This window comes from Protopterus annectens, chromosome 3.part0, assembly GCF_019279795.1.
Source record: "Protopterus annectens isolate FY-2018-M chromosome 3.part0, PAN1.0, whole genome shotgun sequence".
Classification (NCBI taxonomy): domain Eukaryota; kingdom Metazoa; phylum Chordata; order Ceratodontiformes; family Protopteridae; genus Protopterus; species Protopterus annectens.
This window is the reverse complement of record NC_056731.1, coordinates 1,431,788,515-1,431,813,528: the sequence shown is the minus strand read 5'-3', so window position 1 is coordinate 1,431,813,528 and position 25,014 is coordinate 1,431,788,515.

Here is a 25,014-nt window from a genome sequence, read left to right as displayed (position 1 = left end):
CTTTTGGGGCCTTTCCAATTGCTGCAGGTGTCTGGTCAGATACATTCCGAATGGGGCATTGTACTCAATCATTGGTCTGATGAGTGATGAGTACAGGGGAACGATGACCTCCCTTGATCTAGATGTGAATCCCTTCATGATAAGGTGGGCAATGTAGAAGGTCTTCCTAACTACTTTGGCAACGTGAGTGTCAAACGAAAGGTTATTGTCAACCTGGGTCCCCAGATCCCTGATAACCTCTTCTGTGCTTAGTTGATTGCCACCTATATGGTAACTAGGGGTAACCTTGTTTTTCCCGAAGGGTATGACTATGCATTTTTTGGCGTTTAACTTTAGGCCATGGCTCTGGCACCAGTTATCCATTTCTATGAGACCCTTCTGAAGGATATCTGTGTCAGATGGGTTTTCAACTATGGTGCCCAGTTTGCAGTCATCTGCAAACTTTGTCAACCATAATCCTCCTGTGTTTGCTTGTACTTCTGAAAAGTAGATGCTGAACAAGAGTGGGCCCAGGACTGAGCCCTGTGGGACACCACTTGTGGCAGGCTTGGAGTCTGACATGGCGCTAGCAACTCTGACCCTGTGGGTTCTGTCACTTAGCCAGTTTGCAACCCATCTTGTGACGTATGGGTTTACATTTAAGCTGGTGAGTTTTTCAATGATACCTTAGTGGGGTATTGTGTCGAAAGCCTTTGCCAGGTCAAGGTAGGCTGTGTGGACTGCCTTGCCCTCGTCAATGGCCTTGGTGACTGTTTCAAAAAAGTCAACCAAGTTTAACAGGCATGATCTGCCCTTGACAAAGCCAAACTGGGTTGAATCCAATGTCTGCAAGTCCCCTATGTCTTTATTTATGAGTTCCATTATGATCCTCTCCATAGCTTTGCAGACCAGGCTTGTCAAGCTGATGGGACGGTAGTTTCTGGGGTCGGTGGAGGCACCTCCTTTGTGAAGTGGGACCACCGTTGCCGTACGCCACTCCTTGGGTACGTATCCTGAGGTGAGGCTAAGATTAAACAGCTGCCCTAACTGTGGGTTTAATTCCTCATTGAGTTCGTGGAGCACACAACCGGGGACACCATCTGGTCCCATGGATGCTGTGTTTTTCGCCTTGGAGAGAGCAGTTCTCACCTGAGCATTTGAGATGTTTGGGGGGCTGCAATCCACTGGTATAGATATCTCTCCTTTTGGGGGGGGGGGAATTTGCACTGAACCTGTCAGCCAGTATGTTGGCAATGTCTGTAGGTTCAGTGATTTTTACATCATTTTGAACTAGTTCTGATAATATCTGGGAGTTTCCTCCCAGGTTTCTAACATAGCTAAAAAAGGCCTTATGATTGTCTTTTGAGTCCTTAGCGATTTTTCTCTCAAAATTTGCCTTGGATGATTTTATGAGAGATCTTAGTTTTTTACTTATAATGATCAAGGGTGTCTTCCCTTTTACGGATTTTGCTCTATCTTGTAGTAGCTTCTTCCTTTTGTTGTAGAGCTTGTTTATGGCTGGGGTCCACCAGACTGGATGCTTGCCTTTGGTATAAAGAGTCTTTGTTTTGTTTGGGATTGCCTGGTCCATGCAGTCCTGGAGGTGCTGGTAGAAGGCATTTGTAAGTGATTCAGCAGTTTGAGTAATGGTTTCTGCTGGCTCGGGGGCCTTGAAAGAGACCACACCAGTCTTTAGAAGTGTGAAGTCAGCTTTTGAGAAGTTCTTCACTGTGAACTTTTTTATCTGGGGTGGGGACAGGATGTGGACTTCCAGTGAGATTAGCTTATGATCTGATCTCACCAATGAGGGGTATACTTCTGGTGTTGAACATTGTGACCCCATGTTGGTGATGATGAGATCTAGTATGTTTTCTCCTCTTGTGGGGATGGTGACTAGTTGTTCCATGGCATTTGAGTTTATGAACTCTAGGAACCTTTGGGCTAGAGTGTTGGGGCTTGAGTAGTGATCCCAGTCTATATTTGGATAGTTGAAATCACCCAGTATGATGGTGTTTGGAGATACATTTATCCCCTCCAGTGTTTTCAGGAAAGCTGTGTGAGGTTCCTGAGTTTGAGAGGGTGGCCTGTAACATGCTACAAATTGCAGAGCAGTCTTGCCTACGGTTAATTGTACCTGGATGGTCTCCGATGCATCGTGCGTTGCCACCAACCTTGAGGTGAGGGTGTCCTTGATGAATATGGACACCCCCCTCCTTTCTTGGTGATGTCCGGGTTTTGGGGCTGGAACGCATGATATGAGGTAAAACCTGATAGTGCTGGGGTGCTCTCAGGAGCCTTGAACCAGGTTTCAGTCACAGCACAGACATCGATGTTCTCCATACTGAGAAGGGCTTCGAGTGCGTGCATCTTGAGGTTGAGACTTCTGGCATTGAGCAGCATTACCCTTAGTTTTTTTTCCTTTTTTGTGTTCTAGGGTGGTAGGTTTAGAATTTGAGCCTTGCCTAAAAACGGCACTATGGGGGTGGCAAGAGGCTTTGCCAAAATCCGGAAGCCCAGGGGTGACAGGTGCAAGCCGTCCCTTGCGAAGCAGCGTGGCTTGTCCAGCATGGCATCCCAGGCAGACTTAACTGTGTAATGGCTGTGTATTGCTAGTGTCAGACAGAGTCAGACCCAAATTAACAGTCTTGTAACTGCTGGAGTCCAAAGTAAGTGCTGAACCTGGAATAGAAAAAAAATGTATAAAAACACAAATGAATGGCATATCATTGTAAACTGTTGCTTGCTAATGTAACCAAGTAGATGGCACGTGATGTAAGGTTGTTGTGTTTGTTCAATATTACACTCACACAAAATTCTTTGTTCAGGATAAAACTAGGAATACCAATGGAGTGCTATATTGTCTACCATGGAAATAACAAGGATGAGTACACAACTGCAACAGCAAAACTTCTGAAACACACTTTTGCTGCGGCAATGTACAAATAGTACTTGACTCCCTCTGCCAAAAAAATGAGAGTTTCAAAAGTTAGGGAATACCACAGAAATCACTTATTATAGGTGCTTTTCACATAATTCTCACAAAATGTGTACACATATAAAACAGAAAAGTCAGTTGTATACCATTCCAGTCACCCCTCACTGTGCCCAGCATTCCTCTGGAGGTGTCCATGGGCCATCCTAAAAGCATAACATCCCTGAGTCATTGATAACATAGTGCCATACATTTCTATAAAATAAGATAGAAGACTATAAGATAACCTGTTTTAACAATAACACTTGTGATGACAGTTAATAAGGCTATCTGTGAAGGTAATGCCTGCAAAAATTAGTTTGCCTAAGCTAAGAGTGAATTATAATAATTGCATACAGATAAAAGTCTTCAATTTCTAATGTGTGTGTGTATGTATATATATATATATATATATATATATATATATATATTGTCTGTAACATGTGAATATATCTAGCATATACTTGAAAAATACAATAACATCTTAGCAACATCAGATGCTTTCTGTGCAGCAAAATCCAAAGGAATCTCAATCCACTGTGTTCCCTATATACATAATTCCCCTCATTGTCAACTTCCCTAGCTGTATGGTTACATTCTTATGGTATAGATTCAGGTGTCTAAGCATGGTGAAGATGCAAATGAGATGTGAACTCATTGGAATTGCTGAATCGCAAACATTTAACTTACAGGAGCAAATGTAAACATAGTGTAGGTACTACCTCAATGTTTGTTGCTAATGGATTACAACTGTGAATGATTAGTGGGAGATAGAAGAAATGCACAACAACAATTCAGACTTCCTACTTGCAGTGGGTGTGTCAGCCAGGTTCCACTTACAAATTGTAGAAGTAACTGTGTCAAGGCTTTAAATGTTAAGTAAGCATCACATATTTCTCAGTTTCTTCTCACTAATATCCAAACTCCCATGCCTTTGTTGAAAACTGTATACTATTGCCGTTTAATATTCTCATACATTTTAAGGGCAATGATACAAAATGCCTTACAGACATCATGCCTGAGGTTATTTCTCAGATAAGAGAAGAATGAACACAATAAAAAGAGAAGACTGAGCTGCATTAGTGCAAACAATAGTCAAAAATGGTTGCATGAACACTCATTGCACTAAATCTGTAATGAACACATGTATAAGAGAGTGTTCCAGTGTGCTATGTCTTGTTACTATTGTGGATGATATGGGACTTCCTTGCATGCACAATGATTTTCATTCTTACTACAAAGCTGTTTCTGTGGCAAAGAAGAATAAGACACCCTTACTGTGTTTTGTTGGTTCATTGATGTGACACTTCAAATCCAGATGTGTATAGTAAACTTCCTTAATGTGTGCTAACATTTCTTTTGTAATGTTCTGTTTCATTTTTCTTTTCTTTTTTTTTTTTAATAACACTATTTGCATGACGCAATGCTTAGTGCAAACACGGGGAAATGGATAAATCCAGTAAATATAATGTCTTCACTATTATAAATGCACATAAACTACATCTGTGTATCATATGTTTGTGGCACACCTAAACACGATGAGTCACATAGTATATAGCATTTGGGGATCACGACTCAAGTCTTTTTCCTCAAATTTCTATGGATAATTTCTTATGTATATTTTGTATGTATATTTTATAAGTATATTTGTATGTGTACATTACTGTATTGCTAATCTTGGACTGTTTGATGCATTTTTCTATGGATACTTTCCTATGCGAATTTTGCATTGTATATTTTTATATAAATTTGTATGTGTATGTCTCTGTATTGTTAATCTTGTACTGTATGGAGCTTTTATCTCTGGACCTCCACTGAAAATGGGGAACTTGCCCAGTCCGACTCTCCCAGTAAACAAATGAAAAAATAAAATAAGTAAATAAATAAGTCGCACACTTTTTTTTTTTAAGGGCAAAACCTAAAGAACACTGCTCACAAGGATAAAACAAGGTGAGATTTGTTTGCTGCATCTGCATGACATGTAACTTCACGCAAACCTGGACTAATGGCCCACACAAGAAGCAGACAGAACAGCTACAGCCAAGAAGCAAGACACTCTCGACTACAAAAAGGATACATTGCTGCATATTTTGCTTTATACCACTCAAACCCACTAAGTGGTGTTGCACAGCAGTTGGCAACCTTCCCCAAAACATTCAGGACTAAACACCTGCAGACAGGAATCAGATAGTAGGAAATTTCAAAACAGATACATTGTATCCTCTAACGTTTGCCACCGTGCAAACAAGCTAAGCAATGTTGCACTGTGGCCAGCACACATACTTAATAACGAATATGAAAATATATAGCTGCTCCTTATCTGTGCCTGTGGCAACAGGTGTAAGTGCAGAGCTGCAATACAGGTAAGCTTGTATTCTAATCCACCAAAGTTCTAAATTGTACTCCTGTTGTTCCAGATTACTTTATATTAAAAAATGAAAACAATAATTAAACATATAAATAACTGTCTACAGCAGGTGCATTGAGTATACACAGTATAGTATATATATATATATATATATATATATATATATATATATATATACATATATATACATATATATATATATATATATATATATACATATATATATTTATATATGTATATATATATATATATATATATATATCTATATATATATATATATATATAGCGAGAGAGAGAGAGAGCATACACAGTATAGTATATATATATATATATATATATATATATATATATATATATATATATATATATATATATATATATATATTAAATGGGTTACTGTTGGTATCAGTAGAAGTATAGTTCTACAATTACACATTTATTTTCTGAACTGTCATGTCACACACACATTTTAACACTCAACCCTTTAATATATATGTGCAACTAAAGAATAGGTCTAACAAACAAGGTCTCAGTTGCAATGAGTACTCAGCACAGTAATGACTGTAAAAATGCACTTACAGTCAAACCTTCCCTGTGGCAACTGGTATTAGTTAATGCTCACAGTACAATGAACCATTATTCTAATCTAGCACACTCCCTATTTTATTAATGCTTGTCCACTCAATTACAAAAAATAAAAACATTTAAACATAATAAATAACAGTAAGTATGTATAGCAGTGGAGTTGGTTCAGGCACCTAGGCAGAGAGACACTTCCCTGTGGTACATTTGACTGGGGACACATGTCTAAAGTGACATTCAGCTGCAGAGGCATATGGCTGTTTGCAAATTCCCTTGGGCAAAGAGAAGCACACACTGCCATGCTCACAGCTTTAATAACCAAATGCATGCTGGCAAAGGAAATAATGAGTGTTGTGCTCTGTGTACAGTACATACTTATCTGACTATAACATGTAGAAGTGTGCTACAGCATGGAGGAAATCCTGCAGGCTACTGCAGTCACATTTATGCTCCAGTATTCGTTTTAGGTAATGTTCCCTAGACACTGTGAAGGGGATAGTGGTCCACACACTCCAATTATAAAGGCACTGACCATTGTGCACTGCATTTTTACTGCCACTGACATGCCCTCTGGCCAGCAGGCTGCTGAAGCTTGCCATATTGCCTGCTGTCCCATGTTCCCTTGGGGACCATGGACATTGTTTTCCCTCTGTGCATTTGGTTATTGAAGTTGTTGGCAAGGCAACATATTCTTCTCTTTGCCCACAGGGAATTTGCAAACAGTTATATTTCTCTGCAGCTGAATGTCACTTCAGCCATGTGCCCCCAGTCAAATGTACCACAGGGAAATGTCTTGCTGTCTAGGTGCCTGAACCCCAGTGGAGCTCATATGAATCATATGTGTGACAGAGTGTATAATGAATATTCTGTTTCTATAATTATAATTGTCTTCCTTGGCCTTGAATGGCCTTCAGTCATGGATGATAGTCAAACACACGTGGATTAATAAACTAGGACCGTGTCAGGTCACACACATACATGGTGAACTCCTCACTCTGTCACGTGGATTTATGTATAATTAATGAGCATATCCAACAAACACCTCTTCTGTGGCAAAAAAGCAAAATCACCTATGTGGAAGAATATGTTTTGTCTCAGTGCAAATATTTGAATCCCATACTGTGCACATTCATTTTATCAGTGTGTGAAGCCACACAAAAAAGTGTCAATTCATAAAATTTATGACCTCATTATATGCATGCACCTAACAGTTAACCAGAAACCAGCCCATCAGCTAATGCCAAATGTCAGATTAACCTTTCTATTTCAAAAACTGCTTTCTTCTCTGTTTGGTACTGTTGCTCTCCACTTAACATTGTGCAAATGTGGTTGGCATTGTTTGTTTGGGCCTACACATTAGCAGTAAATGCAATAACATGAATTGCTTGGAAAGCACTACTATCTGTTGCGGTTTGCCCTGATTGGACCTGTCCAGAGGTACAAGGGAAGATGTCCAATTTAGGGCAGAGAGATGGTGTGTTGAGGTGTCCAGAATCTTCACTGGGGTCCTTGTTATTGTAGAATATGAATGACCAAAGTATGTGTTTAAGGAAATTGAGTACATGACAATCTGTATGCATTGAGATGAACTTTGTACTGTGAACTCTGAGTAAACTGTGAATAGTGGAAAGCACTGAAAAACAGGAGCCAGATTGAAAGCAGGAAATGTGCCTTATATGGAAGTGTATCCGATTTTCTTTCTCTGCCTAGAGATGTAGTAATGTGAACTGCTTTAAGCCTACGGGTAAACCATTGATTGGTTAATTGTCTTGTGTATTAATTTAATTGGTCTAGTTTATATTTTTGTACTGTCAGCAGTATCACCAGCAGTATTACCTTTGTTCGGGGAGTCTCCCTGGTACTTTCCATGAGGCTCCCACACGTGTGTAATAAACACTACTGAAAGAGAGGAAGAAGTGTCTTGCCTTCATTTGAAACAAAAATGTTAAATGCAACAATCGGTGCCATTTACTCAGATCTGAATTGACAACAGCTGCGGTAGTTGGGGATTGAATGAAGTACTGCTAGTAAAAGGGCCCATGACAGAATTTTCTGTTCTGGCAGTGTTTCTTTCACTTCCTATACTTGCCTGCTTTAAAATTTGGACTATATAATTTTATAGAAATGTAATAATTCCTCTCATTCAGTTGTTTTAAGTGGCATGCATTTTTTTTCTGCAATTGATTGTGAAGTATGAGAGTAGGTTAAAACGCAAAACTGGCAACATAAAAGTGAAAGGAGATAGAAGAGTGGGGAAAACGACTTTTTCAAAATGTCACAGCTACATCTGTAAAATACAGTATAGGTTATTGAAAATAGGAGCGAGTGTGGGAACCATAAAAGAGCCAGAAAGAGGTACACCAGCTGGTTATATGTATTTTCGTGTGTCCCGGGACAGTTGTATGTTTATAAGTCAGTGGGTCGCCCTCACTGAGGGTGATGATAAACTTGTCTTTCCAGAAAATGGAAGTTTTAATAAACATGTTTTGCTTAACCTCCAAGGAAAGTTAAAGAAAAAAGGGAGAAGAATAGCAGGGTTGTGCTTGGTAGCATTTAATGATTGGATGACAGAGGTGAAAGAAAGAGAAAAGGATTCAGTTATTAGTAGTTTAAAAGATAATCAGCAGAAATTAAAAGAGCAATTGAGAGAATTACAACAAACTGCTAGTAATTTAGATGTAGTAAACAGTAAATGCTTGAAGGATCCACCCTTTAAGGGGCTTTATCCTGTAAAGGAATTAGCTAAATTGCAGATAATTGAATAGTCAGAAGATGATAATGCCTGGCTCCCCCCACCACCGACTGCACCACCGATTGCACCCCCACAGTATCAGCCCCCCCCTCACGCAACAAGGAGCGGAAGTACAGCAGCCAGATTCCACCACTAAAGATTCAACCCCTAGAGAAAGAGAACAAGCTATGGACAGTCACTCTAGTGAATCTGATCCAGACACGAGCGATAGAAAAAAGGGACCAAAAACTCGTAGTAAGACTCATAAAGAAGCAAAAGCAGTAATGTATTTTAGAGTTAAACCTTATCACAAAGGAAAAGCGAAGCGACATTTACACAGATGAAGGCATTTTGGCCAGTTCCCCACTATAATTGACAGTGTGGATGGGTATTTTGGGCCAGATAAATTTAATCCAGATTCAGTATTGGAGTCGTCAGATGATGACAGATTGTTACCTTTGAGAGAGGTACCTAACCCAGCCCATGTTAGAAGTGCACAGGAACCACTGACCATTGTAGTACCTAGGGCGTGATCGGCGGTTGATTTTCAAGCCATTACCAAATCATTACCGCCCATTCATACTAATCCAGCTAAGTTCCAGCGTGTGCTGGCGAGACATATTTCTTTGCAAAATCCTACAATAGAAGAAGTCAGGGCAGTTCTTCAGTACGCCATACCGGCTGATCTGATGAAATGGAATTGGGACCATGCTATTGTCCCTGTTCTGATTCCAAAACATGATACACAAGGAGAAAATGGGTTTGAAGCGGTAAGACAGCAAATAGTAGATTCTATTACAGTGATAGTTCCACCCACACCCAACTGGTCCAAAATTAAATCAGTTCTTCAAAAAGAAGACGAACCTAGGGATGAGTATTAGACTGCTGACACCTCACAGTTGTGTAAGTATACATATAAAGTGAATTAAAACTAGATAGGCAGCTGCATGTACATAACACTGATATGTTTAATGCTCTTCACTTGTTCTCTTCTTTTTATTTCACAACCAACCAGGAGATAATGGCAAACAGGGAGGCCCATGCTGAGCATTTAAAGAGACTGAGGGAATCAATGGGTAGTTTGCAGCACAACTTAACTATTATTTTGGCTAAAGTATTTCTCTTCTATAAAGTAGAAGTAAATTAAGCCAAAAGCACAAGTCAACATTAGGAGTCAAGTCTAATACTGTAGTCAGATGTTGTGAGTTCAGTTACCACAAGTAACAAATATATAGTAAAATCATTTAAAAATATTACATAATAATTTCAACAGAAGTGGCATAAATGCTCTGCTGTTAACTTAATCTGTATAATTTGATTGAGTACATGTGCAATATACGCACATTGCAAGGATTACTTTGAGCAATCATTAGTTATTGTTTGTAGCTGTTAAGAAGTATACTTAAATGTAAAAGAAGAGATAAATACTTTATTATTGTGATAATGCATTGTATTTCACATATGATGTACTAATTACCTATTTTTTTTTTATTACCGAAACCCTTATCTCTCTTTTTGTATTTTTGTATGTGTGGTCAAAACATTTCCACGTCATCCATCTCTGTCACAAAATGCATTACAGTGCAGTGAGGTAGGCCAACCCCATTGCTCAGCCTGTGTCTGCTCCACTATCTCCCACACCAATGCCCAGTGCACTTGGGACCCAACCTGGTTGTACTGCCTCTACTGCCCCTGCACTACCTGGAGCCTCCACATCAGGTAACACTACCCTGGCAGCTGGTGCTGTGGTACCATCCAGGAGTAGTGGCAGAGGTGGAGATTTTGTCACCAACCAGGAGTTCCCAGGCTTGGTGCAAAGGGCCATGCACAACACCATTGGTGCATGCCTATGCTCGATGGAGAGGATGTCCTCTTTTATGTTCTGTAGGAAATGATGTCAAGCACTCCAACAGCCAGCAGTGTGATGACAGTCCTCTGGGTGAGGACTAGATTTTCACTGTACCCATGTTTGAAGGGCATGGACATCTGTTGTCCCCTCTCTAACCCAACCATGGTGTCTGTCAACCTGTTGTGTCTCTCACCATCCCTGTATCTTGTCTTGTTTGTCATGTTTGCTTGCATCTGCTTCCTCACCTACCATACTTACCTCACCCAGAAATATATACATCCCTTAACCAACATTCCTATCTTTCTGAAGTAAAAAAAATGGGCACCTGTCCCACAAAAAATATTGTCCCATACATAGCTCTCCAATTTGCTCAAGTGTCTTCTTGACACACTTGATTCAGTCCAATTGTCTATACAATATGATTGCACTGTTATCCCACTTTGTTGAGGTGACAGTCCAAATTCAGCTAATATGCTGTACATATTTTCATTTTACACTGTTGAAAAAGTGGATAGCTATGGTTCATTCGTACTTCCTTCCAACACATTCCTATATTGTTGTCCCTTTATTCTTCCCCTGCTTCCCCCATTTCACCACTTTCCTATCTATCCCATTTTAAAATCTTTAATATGGTCAAAAAATAAAATCACACACACAACACACATAAGTAAAAAGAAAGCAATGGAGCCCTTCACTTTTTGGCCTCTCTGCGCAGAGTTTGGCATCATACACCAATACCAAATGATGGTGAATGGCTCTTCAATGGTGCAGTTACCTCCATGCAATTCAGCTTAACTACACTGTGTTAAGTTAATACACAGTGAATGTACAATAAATAATTATTTCATTGCATTACAAATATATATTTAAAACTATTAGATACAGTTGGATCCGAAGCTTACATCCTCTGGGCTACAAACAAAAAATCTGTCAGTACATTTACAACTGTTGCCACAGAGTCAGCTAGGCAGCAGATGTGCTTTTTACACTCAGTACCATACACACTTTTGACTCCTGCACCTTTCCACTTAAAGTGTTTGCATGGGCAAAGCAATAGAACTGTGTATCTCTGATGTACAAAAACTTTGCCAACAATTGCGCATCAAGCTGCTTGGTGTTGCTCTATGAAAAGTGCAGAACAGCATGTATTACTTATTATTATTGTCCATTTAATATTAATCCAATGAATGTACATGTAAAAATACAAACAAGAAGGCATTTTTAAGGAAAGAACACATACAGTACTTACACTGTAGCTATGTTACAAATATACTATAGAAATAAAAAAAAATACTTTATTATATACAATAGATATCTTTATACAAGGTATCCATTTCATTCTGGCCTCCCGACATCTTTCAAATATCCAGTGATGATGTCGTCCATTATAAATTGTTCTGCAGCCTTATAAAAGTTAGTGTTTCTCTGTGGTGCTTGCATTAAGTACTGCATTCTCTTGTCTAAATACTTACTTAGGTACGGGTTTTAATTTCACGGTAGTCAACTGGTGTTTGTGCGTTTGTCTGTCTGTCTAGTCAGAAGAGCATAACTGTGTATCCTGCAATCATCACTCCAATCCCATGGAATACCAAAATACCAATATTTTAACACTTGTATAGGCCTCCACATCCATTTCATTCAGGCCTCCCAACAACTTCTCTCAAACATGCTGCAACCTTGTAAAAGTTAGACTTTTGCCATAGCACCTGTATTAAGTACTGAGGTCTGCAGTCTATGCACTTAGATAGAAAGGGGTTCTGTCCTTACTGTTGCCAATAGTGTATGTGTTTGTGCACTTGCTTGACATTAGAGAGAGCATTTTATACCAGCATGTGGGTTACTGTTATTACCATCTTTTCATCACCAGACACTGCTGATGTCATCACTTATAAAGTGTTGTCCAACACTGTTCAAATCAAACTTGCACCATGGTGCTTGCCTTAAATACCGAGTTCTCTAGTTGGTGCACTTAGATAGGTAAAGGTTTTGTACTCACTGCAGTCAAGTTGTGTGCATATTTGCTTGGTTGACATTCAAGAAACCATTTTATACCAGCATGTGGAGCACTCCTACCACCATCTTCTTTTCACCAGATTCTGTTGATGTCATCAGATATAAAGTGTCTGACACCACAAAAGCCAGATTTGTTCTGTGGCACTTGCAGTAAATAGTGTAATTAGATAGGGGTTCTGTTTTCACTGCAGTCAACTGTGTGTGCATTTAACAATCACCATGGTGACAATTTTCAAACAATATGTGAGTCCACAGCTTTGTCAAACCCTCCTCTGAACATCTTGTTGTAGCATACAATGAAAATGTCATCCTGTATAACATCCACTCTGACAGTATTCAAGACAATCCTTTGCTGTGGCACTAACATTGACTACTGTATTTGCAAGCTACTTTACCTACACATATAGGTGTTCTTATCTGGCAGGAGGCCATTTGGGTGTCTATACACACAACTGTCACTTTTCAGATTTTACACAGGGATGTGACTCCACATCTATGCCCTACACTCTTCCCAACATGTTCTCCTCAGCATACAGTGATGGTATCATACTCCAAAAAGTGCAACATGACAGTGTTACAGTCAGACATGTGTGGTGATGCTGCTATAACACTGCATATTCTATACCTATACAGTGTAATGCTAAAATCAGGCCCAGTCTACCGCTGTGTGTCCGTGTGGCTGGTGGTACATTATGATCATCGCATGATCTTTGGAATACCTCTTCATTTCACTACCCCTTGAGGTATCTTTCACATAGCCCCATGCATCCTTCTTTTTCCTCAGGCCACATGACATGTTTCCTGCAGAGGAGTGGCAGATGTCCTCTTGTCAAATCTGCATACACACATCATGAAGCAGAGTCCTTCCATGAGCAACTGCAAGCCATTTCAAGACCACTGCATGTGTAATTGCTAATTCTGTCATGGCATGGTGTGCATGTTCCATATGGACAGTGGCAGGATGTAATGCAATCCAACAAATAAACGCATACGCACAATAGTCTTACTATCTTCCATAATACAGATATAGGGATTTTATACATGGTATAATAATGGTTAGGATTTCATGTGATGTTGGCTAGTAGCCTAACCATGTCCTATGACCTTATGAACAGTTGGCATCTCAATGTTGCTGTTATTGACGTGCTATATTGAGGTATGGATGAACAACTATGGCTACAAGATGATATTACAATCTGTGATGCGAGCTAATGTATTGATGCCCATTGCTGCCACTGCATTTCATGCTCCTTGTGTAACAGCTGTAACAATATGCCCCCTGAGAACTGTTGACATAGGTTCATAGTTTCATAGCAGGTTACTAGACTAGTGGCCCTACATCCCTTACAAGCCTCGCCATGTTCACCCCATGTAGCCCCAGTTGTCCTTATTAGGTGGACGTAATTTGCAGAATGAGTCTATGGTCAATACTGACTACCCCTTTCCATGAAGGACATGGGTGCCACCCCTGGGGTGAATTTGTGGTCTCCTGTCCACTTGTCTGGGTTGTGATTGAAGAGGGTCAGAGCTCGGATTTGTGTGATTTGGAAGTGTATTCTAGAGGAGTGTCACTCTCTGAGAGATATATCTGTCTCTCATCATGTTCTATTAATGTCACAGCCTAGGTTAAGATGCCTAAAATGAATGACTCTTGTGCCATTAGAATTGCAGATGTGCAGCATTTCCATCCGAGCAGGTTTAGAGACTGCTCTGTAGATGAGGCACCAGTCACCTTTCAGCAGGCTATATGATACAGAGTACAGTGACAGGGCTTTCATTCTATCCAGGTACATCATGGCATACTTTGGAGGCCTTGTATTTTCTTGCTGAGAAACCCCTGTGGTAATTCCAGCTGCTGCAGATATCTAGTGAGGTACATGTAAAAGGGAGCATTATACTCTCTTAGTGGTGTGATGAGGGTTGAATAAAGTGGTGTTATAACATCTTCAGACCTGGATGCAATACCCTTAGTTGTGCACAGCACAAAAGGCTTTCCTTACCACTGTGGAAACTTGGTGGTTGAAGTTTAGATTGCTATCTACCTGTGTTCCCAGGTCTTGCAACACTAGGTTTGAGCTTCGGGGGGTGGGGTGTGTTGTCAGTACTTTACTTATAGGGGAATTACACTTTGCCAAAGGGAATAATAATGGCACTTTTTTGCATTTAGTTGTAGACTGTAGCTTTGACACCAATCATTTGTCTGTGTTAGCCCCTCCTGTAATATGTTAACATCTTTGGAGGACTTAATGATTGCACCATATTTTGCAATCATCAGCAAACTTGGTAAGGCAAAGGCCATCTACTTTTGTCTGCACTTCCAAGAAATAGATTAGGAACAGTGAAGGGTCCGGCACAGATCCTTGCAGTATGCCAATAGTGACAGTTCTACTGGAAGAGGTTGAGTCACCCACTTTGACAGTATGTGTTCTGTCAGTGAGCCAACTGACTATTCATCTGGTGACATAAGGGTTAATCCCTATCTAGAAGTGTTTCTTAATGATACCTGAGTGGAGGATTGTGTCTAAAGTCTTGGCCAAATCATGATAAGCAGCATGCACCATCTTAGCTTCATCCAGGTATTTGGTGACTTTCTTGAAGAAGTCTGCTAGGTTTAATAAACATGTTGTACCCTTAACCAAGCCAAATTGGGTTGGGTCTGAGATTGAAGGTCACCTATGTCCTTGTTGATAAGGTCCATGAAGAGCCTTTTCATGGCCTTGTAGATGAGACTGGTTAGACTTATGGATCTATATTTCCCAGGGTGTGTTGATGGCCCCCCTTGTGCAAGGGGATTGCTGTTGTTGTTTTCCACTCTGTTGGAACAAAGCCAGTTCTCAGGCTATGGTTAAATAGGATGCTAATTTGTCCCACTAGGTCCAGTTTTAGATTACTTACTAAGAAATCTGAGTGTTATCTGGTACCATTAAGGCCATGTTTGTAGCCTTGGAGAGTGCAGATATGACCTCATCTCTAGAGATACTAGGCAGAGGACTGTTGTCTGGTATGCTTTGGTTATAGTCTGTGGGGCCCGTGGAGCGAAGTTTACACCAAATCTGTCAGCTAGCTGGTTGGCATTTTCCTCTGGGTGCAGCTTCTTGTTTAGACTCCTAGTATTAAGCAGCAAAACCTTGAGTTTTCCTCCATTGATTTTTTTTACCTCAGAACTTTTGTTTCTTTGATATTGCCTAAAAAGGCAATATGAGGAAGGCAAGTACCTTTGCCAATATCTGACAGGCTAGAAGACACAGGTACAGACTATCTCTGGCAAAGCAGCATGGCCTGTTGACAATCTCACCCTGGCTAAGAGATGCTGGATCCCCCTGGATTGACAACAGATGCTAAGCCAATTGTTGAAGTCGATCATTTTTTGTTTATATTGTGGCATCATCCTACATGATGGCACATTATACATATACATTCACTGCACAGTCCATACTGTATTATGTTGATATTTGATTAGTGCTCGTGGTACAACTGTCTTCATTGACATGCCCATATCATGTCATTTTCATGTTGCACCTGTCCTCTTTCCCTGTGTTCATTCCTATAATTCATCTGTGTGTCCTTATTCAAAGCTCACACTTCCCCTGTCTGTTTATGTATAATACAGTCTATGTACCCTTACTGATCATTTACACAACTTTTATTCAGTATGCCTGAAACAGCTTTCAACAGAACTCTGCGCTGTATACACTTTCATGTACTGTGTTGGAAATATATACATTGCTTTATTGGTAACCCTGGCAATCATTGTGGCATTTCACGCAAACACACAGACCTAGTTTGTCTGTAGGTAAACAGATTTATATGTCTGCTGCTGTCTGTGTTGCTTTATATGATTTCCTTGCTAGCAACACTGTTGCGGGCCATGAAACCAAGCTTATTTACGTTTAAACAAGGTACGTGGCATGCATATATGCAGTTAGCATTGTTGCTCACTGCATAAATATATAATCTTCATGTAGGATTCACGCTAAGCTTGCATGGAGTTGAATCCCCAGGCTACTAAGATCACACAACAGCAGGGAAAATGTAAGTTACTACTCCCCACTATACTGAGTCTTTCCTCAAAGTAATATTGGCATTTTTTGATCATATATCTATTCAATATTTTGAGCATTAAACATTGTTAAAGTAGTCTCTCTCTCTCTCTCTCTCTATATATATATATATATATATATATATATATATATATATATATATTGCATACCTTCTGCCAAATGTTTATTTTGTTGAACTGAGAAAGGATTTGATTGAAAATCAGCTGATCTACCATACTGGCCTTTTTCTGTGGAAGATTGTTGTACAGTAGGAGAATTTACCCTTTCTTCATTGCAGTGCAATCTCTGAGTTTTATTTATTTATTTATTTATTTAGAGCCATTCTGTTTCCCGGGGATATTCCAAATACATCAACAAAAGTAAATCCTTTTCAGCATTGGCTCAGGAAGAAAAGCTCCAATATACAACTGTTGTAGCATGTAGAAAAACAAAGTATCAGGGTTGATAACAATACAGAAATTAAAGCACACCAAGAAATGCAATAAACATGACACCTATAATTGTTAAGTAATAACAACAAAGATTAAAAATGCAATGTGAGATACAATATACATAAAGAAAAAATACAGATGAAGAGAAAACAGTAAGCAGCATTTTCCCAGAGGATCAGAAAAAAAGAAATATGTAGGTAAAAATCTGTCAGAAAATTAAATACTTATACAGTAAAGTGCATAATGAGTAAGCTAAGTATATGCGAGTAGCAAGAGGAATTTATGAAAATGTAGAGTTGGTATGGATCTACTTTTAAAGAAAACATTACCATAATTTTGAATTTCATATAAGTGAGATGAAAATCCCAAATACTTACAACACTAAAATTTTAAAATAATGACATTCATGCCATCGGTTTGTAAGCTGCACATGGGATGTTCTTATATCTCCACCAGTGCAGTATGCAATCAAAGTAAATGTCAACACTTTTAAAAAGAAAAACATTTTCTTTTACATATTAAGTTCAACTACTGTAATGTAAAATTAATTTATTAACTCACAGAGTAGTAATCACATTTTTAACATCTTCATCATCATGGTTATAGGACTGTAAAACTCAAATGTACTACATTTACAGATATTCTGCAAACGTTCACCACTAGCTACAGATACCGTAACTACTCTATCTTACCATTTTAAAACAAATTTGTACTTACAAAACCATCATTTTTAAACATGTAATGTTTTAAGATAGTGGTAAACATGTTCATTAATACATATTATTTCCTTACTTTTTGTGATAATGTTCTTTAACAGGAAGAGTCTGTATTCCTTGAAGTGTTAAACATAATGTCCGCCATGATGCTAAAGTATGTACTACAGATCTTTAAAGAATAGGCATATTTATGTTCAGCTTGACTTTACATTACGTATACCTTTTCGATATGATGACATTCAATAATGTACTCAATGTTGTTAGTGTTCGGGATTTTCATCTTGATCATTTGAAATTCGTGATTATGGTAATTTGTTCTTTAAAAGTAGATTTTTCTGGTGATTTATTGAGATTAGAGAGATCTGGGCAGGAAGTATAGATTGAGCATATTACTTATGGGTGCAAATGGCAAGCACAGTGGAGTAGAGGAGTACAGAAAACAGTACAGGTCATGCACAAGATATATGGGTGGAGAAAGTTTATAATTTTAGAATACAGTGATGGGAGTATTGTGGAGTGGGAGTCACCAATTTAGTGTCTAGGTATTTAGTAATAAAATCATGAATTATATATGGAAATACAAAGTAAATAGTTTTCCATAGGAGAAAAGGAATTGAGTTGTTTATTTAATTATGCAATTGTTTTTTTATATAATTGCTTTATTGTTTTATTTATTAATTGTATAAGTATATAAGTCACTGACTGCTTGTGTAACTTTGTCTGAGGAAGTTTGGATACTAGTCCTTACGAAAGCGCTTACGGAATAAAGTTTTGGAAAAGGAGAACATCTGCAAATTTTGCTCTTTTTGTGTTCACAAGTACTAGTTGGTTGCATTGTTTTCAAGTTTCTGAAGTTATATGGTGAATGGTGTAGGTATCTCCTCACAATCCTTATTTTCACAAGATGAACTCAATCCACCTGTGAGCACCAACAACGAAGTGAATGCTGTGGGCAATTTAACCCTTTTGGTGCAACAACTGCTAGGCAGAGTGGATACTCTGTCTAAAAAACTTGACAATGAGAGAAATAGTGGCTTCTGTCTGCCTACCAATTCGGTAAACAGCATGATTCCCAATGGACAAGGTGTGTCCCATTTTCAAGTATCAAACAGCCGTGAAAATATGAACAATGCAACTAGAAGTGGCACTATAACATCTGATCACGGCTTGAATCAAAATGACAGTCAAGGACAACTACAAAATACATTAAACATGTTACCTGTCTTTGGCAAATATCTAAAAACTCCAACCTTTTTTGGTGGTGACCAAGATAACAATTTACACTCTCCAAGCTCTCCGGTCAACAACAATTCTTACATAATAGCAAACTTGAATGACTTTGACAAGAAGCTATTAAAATACTGGAAACTACAGTTGGAAATTAATTATCTGCAACTATGCATCAATAAAAGGGTAGTACCTAAGGGTCTCCGTCAGTGGAAGTATCCTGTCGGACTTATTCCAAAATCTAGTATCCATCTAGAACTTATTAGCTTATTCGGCAAACAAGGCATGGAATTCCTAGGTATCCTCATAAAACATTATGACATACAAGTAGCTACGCTTAAAGGTGAACTAGAAATCCTGGAGAAAAACATTACATCAGATACAGAATTCCCCAGGTATAAATTCGATTATGGTCGAATTTTTTCATCTATTGATGTGGTTATTAAGAGAAGCACTGAGGTGAAAACTAAAAAATTGAATATGGATATCTATGCCTACGAAAAAGGCAATGCTTATCCTTTACCTCTACAAGTACCTAATTTCATTGGCACTGATGAGGTTAACCATGATTCATGCCCCTTTGACAACATTTGCGAGGGCGAAGGCTCTGACAATAACATCCAACCCCCACAGGTTAGGCAGAGCGAGAGAATTAAAAATGGTGATGGTCACGACAAACACCAGGGTTCACATCAAATAATATGAACAGACAGGGTTTTCAGGGTACTCACCAGAAAGCTACTCTGGCACAACAGAATTGCAGCCCTCAATGGCAGCAACAGAAGAAGCAGAATCACCAGAGGAGGTAAGCAATGGCTCGCTTGCTAGCCCTTTGATTACACTGAGCTCCCAAGGTGACTTTAAAGTTTTTAACTATACCAATTTTCAGTTGGATATGTGTTTTGTTGATTTTTTTATCTAGGGGGCTTTCTTTTGTGCCTGACAAAAGGGCTGATTTAGCAAAAGCCATTTTGGATTTGAAAATTTTCACTCGGAAACTTAATTTATCAGTGTTAATGGGCAATACACCTTGCTTAACACACGATTTGAAAGTTTCGAGTTTGTTCAACCCACCAATACACTCTACTATAGCACTATTCGAACGCATTTGTGAAATGGATTTGAAAGATGGTATACGCAGTAACATTTCTAAGAAAACTACTAGTAATATAACTCCAGATGAGCTGGACTTTTTGGTGTCCCTGAAGTTACACATTCAGGTAATGAAACCCGATAAGGGAGGGGGGGCTTATATTTATGCATGAGCATAATTATATAAAAAAGATGCATGATGTTTTTGGAAGATGACTGTTATGAGTTGATTAGTATTAATGAAATTAACATTGCATATAAGCATATTTATAACCATATTAACAATCTGTTTTTGGAAGGTAGTATCAATTTAGATACACTTCACTACTTACCCATGGCAGCACCAAAGACACCAGTCATTTTTGGGTGTCCTAAAGTACACAAAAAACTCTCTGATCCAGCTTTTAGACCTATAGTTGATGGAAGAGGCTCTATTGTATATGCTTGTGCCAAATATGTTGACGGAAAACTAAAACCAATCATAAAAGGGGAAGAACATATTTACCCAGATTCATGGGGATTTTTAGAAGGCATAAATAAATTAGAATTTAATGCCAACTGCAATTTTTTAACAGTTGATATAAAAGATTTATACACTGTTATCCCACAAGATCAAGGCATAGATTGGGTTAAGCATTTATTGTATGCCAAAGGCATGGATAATGATAAAATACATGTCTTGGAAATACTTTTACAACTAGTTCTCCACAAAAATTTCATGTTATTTGATGGTCAAGCATATAAACAAACTACAGGTGTTGCCATGGGTGCACCTTGTGGTGGTAGCTTCGCCAATTGTGTTTTAACATATTGGAAACATGAATTTTTATTTAAAAATGATCTGTTCCAACAACATGCTGCCTGGTATACTAGATACCAGGACAACATATTTTTCATTTGGAAAGGCGATGATACCACAGTTCCAATTTTTATAGAAGAGATTAAATGTTTCACTAACTTTTTGGATTTCACCTTTCAATTTGAAACAGAAGCTATCAACTGTCTGGATGTGTACATATCAAAAGATAGAGCCTATAACAGATTTAGAACAACTATATATAGGAAACCCACATATTACAATACTTTCTTGCATTTTTCTAGCAGCTACCCCTTCCATCAAAAGAAGGCGGTTATGAAAGGCCAATTGGTCAGGGCATCAAGGATGATTCCTTTTGAGGATGATTTCCAAGTAGAATGTAGTTTACTTAGATGCATGTTCAGTAGTAGAGGTTGTCCACCCAGACTATTTGATAAAATAAGGCAAGAAGTGGTTAACAAGAGAAACATGGGACATTTTAGACCTATCCTGTTTAATGGATACCATGATTTTATTCATGAGTCGGATGTTGATAGAAATTGTTATGCACAAACGAATTCCCATACTAAAGGCATATTAGACATGGGTGGTCCCACACTTATCACAACTTTTTCAAAGGATGCAAAAATTGTTTCAGATATTATATATAAGAATTGGGCACTGCTGGCAGAACATACACACATCAACAAAAAGTTTGAAAAATTGCCACACATTATTTATTGGCATGGCCAAAATTTAAAGAACATCTTAGAACTTCCAAGTAGAATGACAACAAAGAACATGGGTATGTACAAATGTGGTCACTGCCATCAGTGTCAGCATATTCATGTGGGCACTAAAATAAACATTAGAGATGTTGAATACAACATATTAGGTAACTTTAATTGTGAGTCAAAGGGCATTGTTTATGCTGCTATATGCCAACAATGCCAATCCTTTTATATAGGAAAGACAGAAAGGACAGTGCGCCAACACATATACGAGCATACGTATCATATAAGTAAAGGCACCACCACAAATGCTTTGGCTAGGCACATATTGCAACATCCCACTCACAAATTTTTGTTTGCCATTGTGCACCAGGAACTATATAACAAAAGAGGAGGGCCATGGGCATTAAGGTTAGAAGAAAAGGAATTGTTGTGGCAAATTAGAACTTTTGCACACACACACCCTGGCCTTAATGAATATGCTTCCATTAAATGCATTTTGAAACTTAAACAGCTAGATAGGTAGAGTGTGTGTGTGTGTGTGTGTGTGTGTGTGTGTGTGTGTGTGTGTGTGTGTGTGTGTGTGTGTGTGTGTGTGTGTGTGTGTGTGTGTGTGTGTGTGTGTGTGTGTGTGTGTGTGTGTGTGTGTGTGTGTGTGTGTGTGTGTGTGTGTGTGAGTCTGTGTAGATGGGTGGGTGTGTGTGTGTGAGTCTGTGTAGGTGTGTGTGTGTGTGTGTGTGTGTGTGGGGGGGGGTTAACACAAAAAACATAGCCCCAGGTATTTCATTTATTTAATTATGCCACAAATGTTTTCATATATATATATATATATATATATATATATATATATATATATATATATATATATATATTTTTTTTTTTTCTACTTAATACATTTGTATTTTATATTAATTCAAGTCACTAATTTAGTGTCTAGGTATTTAGTAATAAAATCATGAATTATATATGGAAATACAAAGTAAATAGTTTTCCATAGGAGGAAAGGAATTGAGTTGTTTATTTAATTATTCATTTTTTTTTATATAATTGCTTTATTGTTTTATTTATTAATTGTATAAGTATATAAGTCATTGACTGCTTGTGTAACTTTGTCTGAGGAAGTCTGGATGCTAGTCCATACGAAAGCACTTACGGAATAAAGATTTGGAAAAGGAGAACATCTGCAAGTTTCGCTGTCTTTTTGTGTTCATGAGTGGTGGGAGTATAGCAAGGGAAATGGTGTGGGGGATGGGATAAGATTGACAATAGGTTCATAAGTTCATAGATAGGTACTAGGCTATCGACCCAAGGGCCTACTTAAGCCTAGCCAGCAAGGTTCCATAGCTTACGCCACCCAAGAAAGTTATTTTCCTATGTCACTGTCAAGCAGAGACACAGAAGCGATCCCTGGGGTGTATTTCCTATTCCCCATCCACTCATCAAGATTTTTCTTGAAGAGTGCTAATGAGGAACTTTGCTTGAAATAGATGGGTAGCTTCTTCCAGAGTATAGGAAGTTTCTGGGACATGAATCTATCCCTCCAGCATGTCCTGTTTATTGGGGTGCCAAGGTTTAGTTCTCTAGAGCGTGTAGCTTGGAGGGATTGGGATTTCTTTAAGTGTAGCATGTCCAACAGCTCTGGGTTTGCCATAGCTTTATATGTTAGGTAGAGATCACCTCAGAGTAGGCGATATGCTATGGAGTAAAGCTGGAGTTTTTTGAGGCGGTCAGTGTAGGGCATTTGTTTGAGGCCAGTAATCCTCTTTGTGAGGTACTTCTTTGGCCTTTCCAGCTGCTGCAGCTGTCTTGTGATGTACATTCCAAAAGGGGCGTTGTACTCTATAATGGGTCTAATGAGTGATGAGTAGAGGGGAACAATGTCCTCTTTTTTCCTGGATGAGAACCCTTTTATGATGAGGTGTGCCATATAGAAGGACTTCCTGACTACTGTGGTGATGTGACTATCAAAGGAGAAACTACTGTCCACCTGGGTCCCAAAGTCTCTTGTCACACATTTGGTGTTAAGTAGATTGCTGCCTATGTGGTAGTTCATGGGTACAGAGTTTTTACCAAAGGGGATGACACTGCACTTTTTGGAATTGAGCTTGAGACCATGGCTCTGACACCAGGCATTTGTCTCAGTGAGGCCATTCTGTAGGATGTCCACATCATTTGGGGACTTGACTATGGCTCCTAGTTTGCAGTCATCTGAGAACTTAATTAGCCAGAGGCCTTCTGTGTTAGCCTGTACTTCAGAGAAGTAGATACCAAACAGGAGAGGTCCCAGGACGGAACCCTGTGGTACTCTACTTGTCACTGCTTTGAGGTCAGATTTGGAGTCTGCAACTTTTACAGTGTGGGTTCTGTCAGTGAGTCAGTTGGCAACCCATCTTGTGACATAGGGATTTATACCTAGTTTAGTGAGTTTAGCTATAATTCCAGAATGGGGGATGGTGTCAAAAGCCTTGGCGAGGTCAAGATAGGCTGTGTGAACCACCTTACCCTCATCCACGACTTTGGTGACTGCCTCAAAAAAGTTGATCAGGTTCAGGAGGCAAGATCTGCCTTTCTCAAATCCGAACTGGGTGGGATCCAGAGTTTGGAGGTTACCAATGTCTTTGTTTATGAGTTCCATGATGATATGCTCCATGGCCTTGTAGACCAGGCTCGTCAGGCTAATAGGTCGATAGTTCCCGGGATCAGTGCTGGCTCCCCCTTTGTGGAGTGGGCTAACTGTTGCTGTGCACCATTCAGTGGGCACAAAGCCTGATGTGAGGCTATTATTGAACATGATGCTTAAGTAGAGAGCCAGTTTGTTCTGAAGTTCATGTAAAACGCAGCCTGGGATGTTGTCCGCTCCCATGGATGCTGTGTTTTTGGCTTTAGAGAGTGCAGCTTTTACTTGTGTAGTTGTGATTACAGGGTCTCTGCATTCTTCCTGTATAGATATGGGCCCTTTAGGGGGTGAGAGGGGGGGTAAAGTTAGCACTGAACCTATCTACCAGGATGTTGGCAATATCAGTTGGTTCTGTAATTTTCATGCCTTTGTGCTGTAACTCAGAGCAGATATGGGTGTTGCCATCTAGATTCTTGACATAGCTATAGAATGCTTTGTGGTTGTCCTTGGATTTAGTGGCGATTTTGTTTTCATAGCTAGCTTTGGAGGATCTTATAAGGGATCTCTGCTTTTTACTGAGGCTGACCAGGGAGCTCCTCCACTCATGGGATTTTACTCTCTTTTGCAAAAGTTTCTTCCTTCTGTTGTACAGTTTGTTTATGGCAGGAGACCACCAGATTGGCTTCCTTTTTTTGGAGGACTGTGATCTCTGTGTGCACTTAAGGGGAATTGTACTTTACTGTGTGTATTAGTTAACCTTTCCTCTTCTAGGAGACGACCTCCCTGGTGTTAGTGGTGAGGATTGAGGCTCCTTGATTGCTGGGCCAGGGCACGGTCCTCACACTGCCCA